The sequence below is a fragment of the Schistocerca americana genome, chromosome 5 (genome assembly GCF_021461395.2).
Source record: "Schistocerca americana isolate TAMUIC-IGC-003095 chromosome 5, iqSchAmer2.1, whole genome shotgun sequence".
Classification (NCBI taxonomy): Eukaryota; Metazoa; Arthropoda; class Insecta; order Orthoptera; family Acrididae; genus Schistocerca; species Schistocerca americana.
In genome coordinates, this window is record NC_060123.1 from 476,181,359 (window position 1) to 476,188,890 (window position 7,532).

Here is a 7,532-nt window from a genome sequence, read left to right on the forward strand (position 1 = left end):
GTTTGTTTACTGCTGTAGGTTGCAGCATTCTCTGTGTGCCTTTTTGTTCATTCTTTCTCTTTATATTTGTGCTTGTGTGTTTGTACAGTGAAAATGAAAGTGAAACACTCAGAACAGATGGTCAGATGACAGTGGTACTCCATATATGTACACAACATAGGTGGGTATGTAAATGATCGAAGTTGCGATTATCTGTAACAGGTAGAAAGGCCAGCAGAGAGCATTAGTGCTGGCAGTGTTTAGTGTTGTTGTGGAGGCCTGGGAGCGTATATAAGGTGCGTGAACTGCACCAGATACTGAGTGACCACTATGAAGGGCACGGCGTCGCAGCATGCTCACGTGAGACATCGTTATCAGCACCTGAAAGGGGCCTCACTGTTGATTTCCATTTGGCCGGCTGGTCGAATCGTCCAATATTCAAACATTTTCGGCATTCCGAAGGGTCAATGGCGCAATGTTGGACTGCGTGGGAACGGGAGAAGAGGAGTGCTCGTCGTCAAGATCATGGTCCACCACATGTGACCACCAAATGGAGGAGCGACGTGCCGTGCACAAAGCACGTCTGCGCTTGCCATCTAAGAAAAAAAGCAATGGACTGCCTGCGACATTGGTGGGACACTAGCAGCAGCAGGATTAGAGAATTACGTCCCACGCGTAGACTGCCTTAACAACACAACGCAAAGAGCTGCATGTGGGGTGATACTGTGATCAGGAAGAATGGGCAATGAATAGCGTCGCAATGTGTTCAGAGGTAACATGGCGTTTCTGCACTACCCCGGATGACCGTGGTCAGCGAATAGTGACATTAGAGGAGGTCCCATTCTTCGAATGTTTTGGAGAGGCACAGCGGAGTTAGTCCTGTGTCATGGTGTGGAATGCCATCGTGTCCGACTTGAGGTCACAGCTAGTAATTTTTCAGGGTACTCTCACGCAACAATTTTACGTCACGTGCATCGTACGTCCTCATGGGTTATCCCTTATGTGACAGTATAGTGGTGCCATTTTTCAACGTCTGTCTGATGTTGAGATATTCTAGTCGTCAGGCAGATCCTCAGCACTGTTCCTGATACAACATGTCTTGGACCAGCTTCGATGTCAACTTGTTTCCAGTGGCAGCATCCTGGACCAGTTACAACAGCCGTGGGCCAAATAGCCTCAAGAAGAGGATACAGCGGCGGTAGGACACCCTTCTCAATCGAATCGCTCCATGCATCCAAGCCAGACGGGGTGCAACGTCTTACTGATAATCGAGCTCATACCGGTAAGTTTTTCTAGGCTAATAAAAAAATAACTCGATTTTGTTGTCACTGATATACCACTCACACCCTCTGAACACGTGAACATTCATTTCGTTTCCTCCTTCGTTACAAGCTGTTTCACATTTTTTGTCAGGCGCTGTATGTGTGTTTTCATGCGTGTCTAGGTCTGAGTAAATAACTTATCTCTAAGAAAGGGGAGCCAACGGCCTTGCCGCAGTGGTAACACCGGTTCCCCTCAGATCACCGCAGTTAAGCGCTGTCGGACTGGGCTAGCACTTGGATGGGTGACCATCCGGTCCGCCGAGAGCTGTTGGCAAGCGGGTTGCACTCAGCCCTTGTAAGGCAAACTGAGGAGCTACTTGATTGAGAAGTAGCGGCTCCGGTCTCGGAAACTGACATATGGCCGGGAGAACGGTGTGCTGACCACATGTCCCTCCATATCCGCCGCATCCAGTGACGCCTGTGGGCTGAGGATGACACGGCGGCCGGTCGGTCACGTTGGTCCTTCATGGCCTGTTAGGGAGGAGTTTAGTTTAGTTAAGGAAAGGGGACGGCGTAGATAATATCGTTATTCTTCGATTTATTATAAATATTTTGTTGTATATAGTGTACTTTCACTTTCGACTTTCGGTTGCTGAGCAGTGTCTCGGACGAATTCCCGAAGAACCCTTGAGCCGGCGAGCAGCACGTGCGACCTTCAATTAGAGCGGCTTAGCCGGCGCGCCTCTCAGCCCGCCGCATCTGTATGTTAAGCAGGCCGGCAACAGGTGCCGGCCATCCTCATTAGGGCGCGCTGCGTGTTTGTTTTGGTGGAGGGCCGCTGTCCGCGCCGTGAAACGGTTTGTAGCGCAAACTACAGGTCTCCAGGCTCCAGGAACGTATTGGCGACGGTTCTTCTTTGTCGTTCGCATTTACTTTGCTCTCGATGGATAAAGACGTCCAGGCGCTTAATTGGGAGCTAAAAGGGTCGCATTTACGCATCGGCTAGCTAGGCTGCAGCGTAATATGCGGCACCACACATATAAAACCTCTAATAATCCTTAAAGAAATAGACGTGGTTATTATTTAGCGGACGTAGCCAACAGAGTCTATCAGTGTACAGATATGAATTAAGTAAGCATTCACCTCTTAGACACTTTGCTCTCTCCATCTGCAGCCTTATGGTATGTGGCGAAGAGTACTTTGTGTACCACTGGCGCTGTTAAAGCGCTCTAAGAAAAAAAATGCGACCCAAAACGAAGGAAATATACGAATGACCCGGAATTTATTCAAGAGAAAGAGCTTCCGAAATTGAGCACGTCAGTAACGTGTTGGTCCATCTTACGCGACCAGTTATTGGGATCAGTATTGACAGAGTTGTTGGATGCCTTCCTGAGGGATATCGTGCCCAAATTCTGTCCAACTGGAGTATTGGAGCCGGCCGGTGTAGCAGAGTGGTTGTAGGCGCTTCAGTCTGGAACCCTGCGACCGCTACGGTCGCAGGTTCGAGTCCTGCCTCGGGCATGATGTCCTTAGGTTAATTAGGTTTAAGTAGTTCTAAGTTCTAGGGGACTGATGATCTCAGATGTTAAGTTCCATACTGCTCCGAGCCATCTGAACCATTTTTTGGAGCATTAGGTCCTCAAAATCCCAATATGGTAGGGCGGCCACTGTCCATATTGCTCCGAATGTTCTCAATTGGGAAGATATCAGGTGATCCTGCTGGCCTAAGTATGGCCTGGGAAACACGAAGACCAACAGTAGAAACTCTCGCCGTGTGTGGGCGGACTTTAGCTTGCTGAAATGTAAACCCAGGATGGCTTGCCATAAAGGGCAAAAAACGGGGCGTAGAATATCGTCTACGTACCGCTGTGCACTAATGGTACCACAAAGAGGTCCTGCTACAAAACGAAATGGTATCTCAGACCATCGGACCGTACTGCGAGCGACAGTTTATACCATTGCTGTCCTGAGCGTCCCAGACACGTCTTCGTTGGTCATCGGGGCTCAGTTCGTAGCGAGACTCGTCACTGAAGACAGTCCTATTCCAGTCAATGAGACTCCGAAGACGTGGGCTTACTTTTCAGCAAGACAAGTCCGCCCGCACACCGTGACTGTTTCTATTGCTTGTCTCCATGCTTGCCAGCAAGGTCAGCGGATCTCTCTTCAACTAAGAATGTTAGTGAGCCGTGACGGCTTCAACTTTGGCGAGCATGACAGTCCGCTGGCCTCTCTTACTTCTAGGGCTGTTGAATCCTGACCATTGTCGGGAGCTAGGGTGTTTGGTCGAGGCGTGTGTTGTTGGTGTTTTGCGGGCCCTGGTACTGAGAGACAGCTGGAGAGCATGCGGCTGGCAAATTGTTGGTTTTGGCAGACTCCTACTGTCTGGTAAAGGCCTCGAGAGGATGCGAATGGTTAAATCGGTCGGAGGCAATCTTCGCCGTCCGTCCTAATCACTGATAGAGGCGAGTTGCGGGAAGAACGGCGGAAGCCGCGTGCAACCTGGTCAGCAAGCTCCCATCCAGGAAGTTACGACTACTTCACACCTAAATGGAATAAAGTCTTCTTTCCATTGTTACTTTTTATCGTAAGCCCGCGTCTGTGTAAATGTGGAATTAGACTTTTCATATTAAAGCGCCTCCGAGTGATTGTGTGGCTGGTCATCGGTCAATGTTACTGATAGTAATTTGTTGTTCTAGGCAATATTCCGTGCAAGTGTACAAGAATTCCCTGATGTAAACTGAATTTATGAAATTGGAATTGTAACATAGTCTGCGTCGAAGGCAAGGCACCGGTTTATAGATGAATAAGCCCTAGTAATTGGATATGCAGGCGCTGGTATTTGACCTTGTTAATTGACAAGTGACTTTAAGGAATGTTAAGCTTGTAACTTGTGTGTGTAGTCGCTTCCGCAGCAACTTAATATTGCGTACATCCTAGACATTCTTATCTGTAGCCTGACTGGAGCAGATTGGTGTTCCCTTCTGATGTGTGTTGATAGGGTAGCTTTGGCAGCACACGACGCGTTCCTGTTTCTCGGGGTCCGGAGCAGATGTCTTGGTTGGCCCGCAACCTAGAACCTCTACCAGCTGCCTCGTTTTGGCTCAAGTAAAGTAAATTTGATCGTTAGATACGTGCCACGGCGGAGTGCCTCCAATTAATCCAGAGCTCTTGATCGATTCAGTAGGGTGAATTCAGCAAGCACATAACCTTTGAAGCGTGTTCTGCAAGCCCTAAGTTCCTTGCCGTTATACCTGTGTTTTAACCGTTTGTTCAAACCTAGCGCCGTTATTGCTAGTTCCGGAGCAAGTTAAATTCTAGAGCTCTTTACATATGCGTCTAAACTCATAACTATTTTATCCACAGTCATTAGATAACCCACTCATTGTAATAACTACCTGCTTGTTGCTGTTGTATGTTCTAGCCGCCTGCTGTATTTGCCAGCTTACCTTGTATTTTGGGGTATTTTATATTTATTTGAGGGTCATTTCCAATGTTTCTGCTGGTGTGTACCAGCTGGGTGTCGCAATTAAATAGCATGGTTTCGCAACTTCTCTTGTCTCTTGGAAGATTGTGAATTATATTGCTTAAGAGCTTTTATTAAGGTTTATACATAGTTAAGTGCTTTCTAACAGCCCCAATCGGTGGCGTGATTCACTATCCTTTCTGTGTATTCTGTGCGCGTCGTCTATATGTTTAAGGTGTTATCTATGCTTGCGAACTGTTAGTGCCTTTAGTCATTCGTAACTCATTTTACCGGTAAAACTCAGTTTGGTAAAACTCAGTTTGGTGAACCAGCATGTGGCCACATCTAGTTGTCATGACCTCTTACTTGTATTTTGGGACTTATGTTCCTGGTTTCAAGCCCTGTTCTTAATGGTATAAATTGTTAAAGTTTGTTATTAATGAATTTGATCCTGTTGAAGTTCTTCAAATTATTGTGAGCGTTGTTATTCATTTGACAATTTTTTAATTGTAATCTTAATAATTGCTGTTAACCAATAAAGTGTATTCCACGAGACAACAAATTACGAAATATGTGGGTCCACCTCCCATGTGTTTTTTCTTTAAAATTATCCCAACCGTTGTTGTGAGGTATCAGTTACGAGCATTATGGGTAGGGCTCAAACCAGATCGGGATTTTGAAGATCTGGCGCGGAAGTTGGACAGAATTTGGCACGATATTCATCAGGAAGACATAGAACAACTCTATCAATCAATGCCAAGCAGAGGAGTTCCTTGGATAAGGTTCAGAGGTGGACCAACGCTTTACTGAGTTGCTCAATTTGTGGCGCTCTTTCTCTTGAGTAAACCATTCCTTTGTGGTGCGTCATTTTTCCCGTCTTAGAGCGTACTTACAGGCGAAAAAAAAATTCGTGATTCATTCCAAGTCGTCCGTTGAATGTTTACGGTAGGAAATGGGAATCGAAGAAAGACCATTCGGCACACTGTAATCACTTGTCCAAGAAGTTCCAATGGCTCAAATGGCTCTGAGCACTATGTGACTTACCACCTGAGGTCATCAGTCCCCTAGAACTTAGAACTACTTAACCTAACTAACCTAAGGACATCACACACATCCATGCCCGAGGCAGGATTCGAACCTGCGACCGTAGCGGTCGTGTGGTTCTAGACTGAAGCACCTAGAACCGCTCGGCCACAACGACCGGCTGTCCAACAAGTAGCCTCATTCTGCACTGTGCAGCTGTTCTGTCCATTTAGAGCAGTGTGTACTTAGCTCACTAGATTCTCATTCAGGTAGACGCCGGTTCATTTCCGCGTCCGGCTTTCCTGATTCAGTTTTTCCGTGATCTCTAAACCTGTCCGGACAAATGCCGTGCTCTTTCCATACGAATGGAAATGGGACTGCAGATATCCTTCCCCATCCTTTCGTAACCCGAGCTTGTGCCCTGTCTCTAGTGACCTCACTGTCGACAGGAATTTGAGCTGTAATCTTCATTGATTCTTAAGGTGTGCAGCACCTGTGGTCAAGCGGCAGCGTCTCTGATTAATAATCACACCTTTGTTGGTCCTGGACTGGTATCTCGCCACCGCTTAAATTGGGAATAAAAGTCATCAATTATGGCGGTCAAAGAGCTCCGGCATAAGGAACCTCCCTCATTCAGCCAACGACCTTGTCAAAGAGAGTGGAGGAGCGGACAGAGTTTCAGGACACTCTCTTGCCCTAGGGGAGGGAAACTGCCCCTAAGCCGGCCGGAGTGGCCGAGCGGTTCTAGGCGGTACAGTCTGGAACCGCCAGATCGCTACGGTCGCAGGTTCGAATCCTGCCTCGGGCATGGATGTGTGTGGTGTCCTTAGGTTAGTTAGGTTTAAGTAGGTCTAAGTTCTAGGGGACTGATGACCTCAGAAGTTAAGTCCCATAGTGCTCAGAGCCATTTGAACTGCCCCTAAAGGCGGAAAATTCAGCAATGATCAATGGCATGAGGATGCAAAAGGCAAAGGAAACCACAGCATTAAAGACACATAATGCGCATCCACAGGACATTTCGTTTATCATTGAAAAAGGGTCATGATGATCTTTGCATCGGTGAAAGACTCCGGACTAGTCCCCCATTCGGAACTCCAGGGGGAAATGCCCAAGGGGGAGGTCACCATAAGAAAAAAAATTGAATAACCAACGAAGGATAACGTCCTGCGAGTCAGTGCGTGGAATGTCAGAAATTTGAACGTTGAAGGGAAGCTAGAAAATCTGAAAATGGACATGACAAGGCTCAATCTAGATATTGTGGGATCAGTAAAGTTAAATGAGAAAAAGACAAGGATTTCTGGTCAGATACGTATAGGGTAATATCAGCAGCAGCAGAAAATGGTATAACGGGAGTAGGCTTCCTTATGAATAGGTTGGTACGCCAAAGAGTGTGTAACTGTAAACAGTTCAGTGATACGGTTATTCTCATCAGAATCGACAGCAAAACAACACCGACAACAATAGTGAGGTATACATGCCTATGTCGTAAGCCGAAGAGGAAGAGATAGAGAAAGTATGGGGATAGTGAACGGGTAGTTTAGTATGAAAAGGGAGATGAATATCTAATAGTTGTGGGTAAACGGAATGAGGTTGTAGGGGACAGAGTAGAGCAAAGGGTTACTGGAGAATATGGGAATGGTACTAGGAATGAGAGAAGTGAAACATTAGTTGAGTTCTGCCATAAACGTAAGCTAATAATAGCAGACGAAGTCAGATATTGGATTATAAGGCGTACCCAGGAGCAGATATAGACTCAGATCACAATTTACTAGTAATGAATAGCAGTCTGAAGATTAAGAGATTAA

General features: G+C 46.6%; 1 pseudogene; it reads left to right on the forward strand.

Moving 5' to 3' along the window:
- Positions 1-1,457: 1,457 nt before the first annotated feature.
- LOC124617027 lies at positions 1,458-1,575 on the forward strand (annotated as a pseudogene).
- Positions 1,576-7,532: the final 5,957 nt, after the last annotated feature.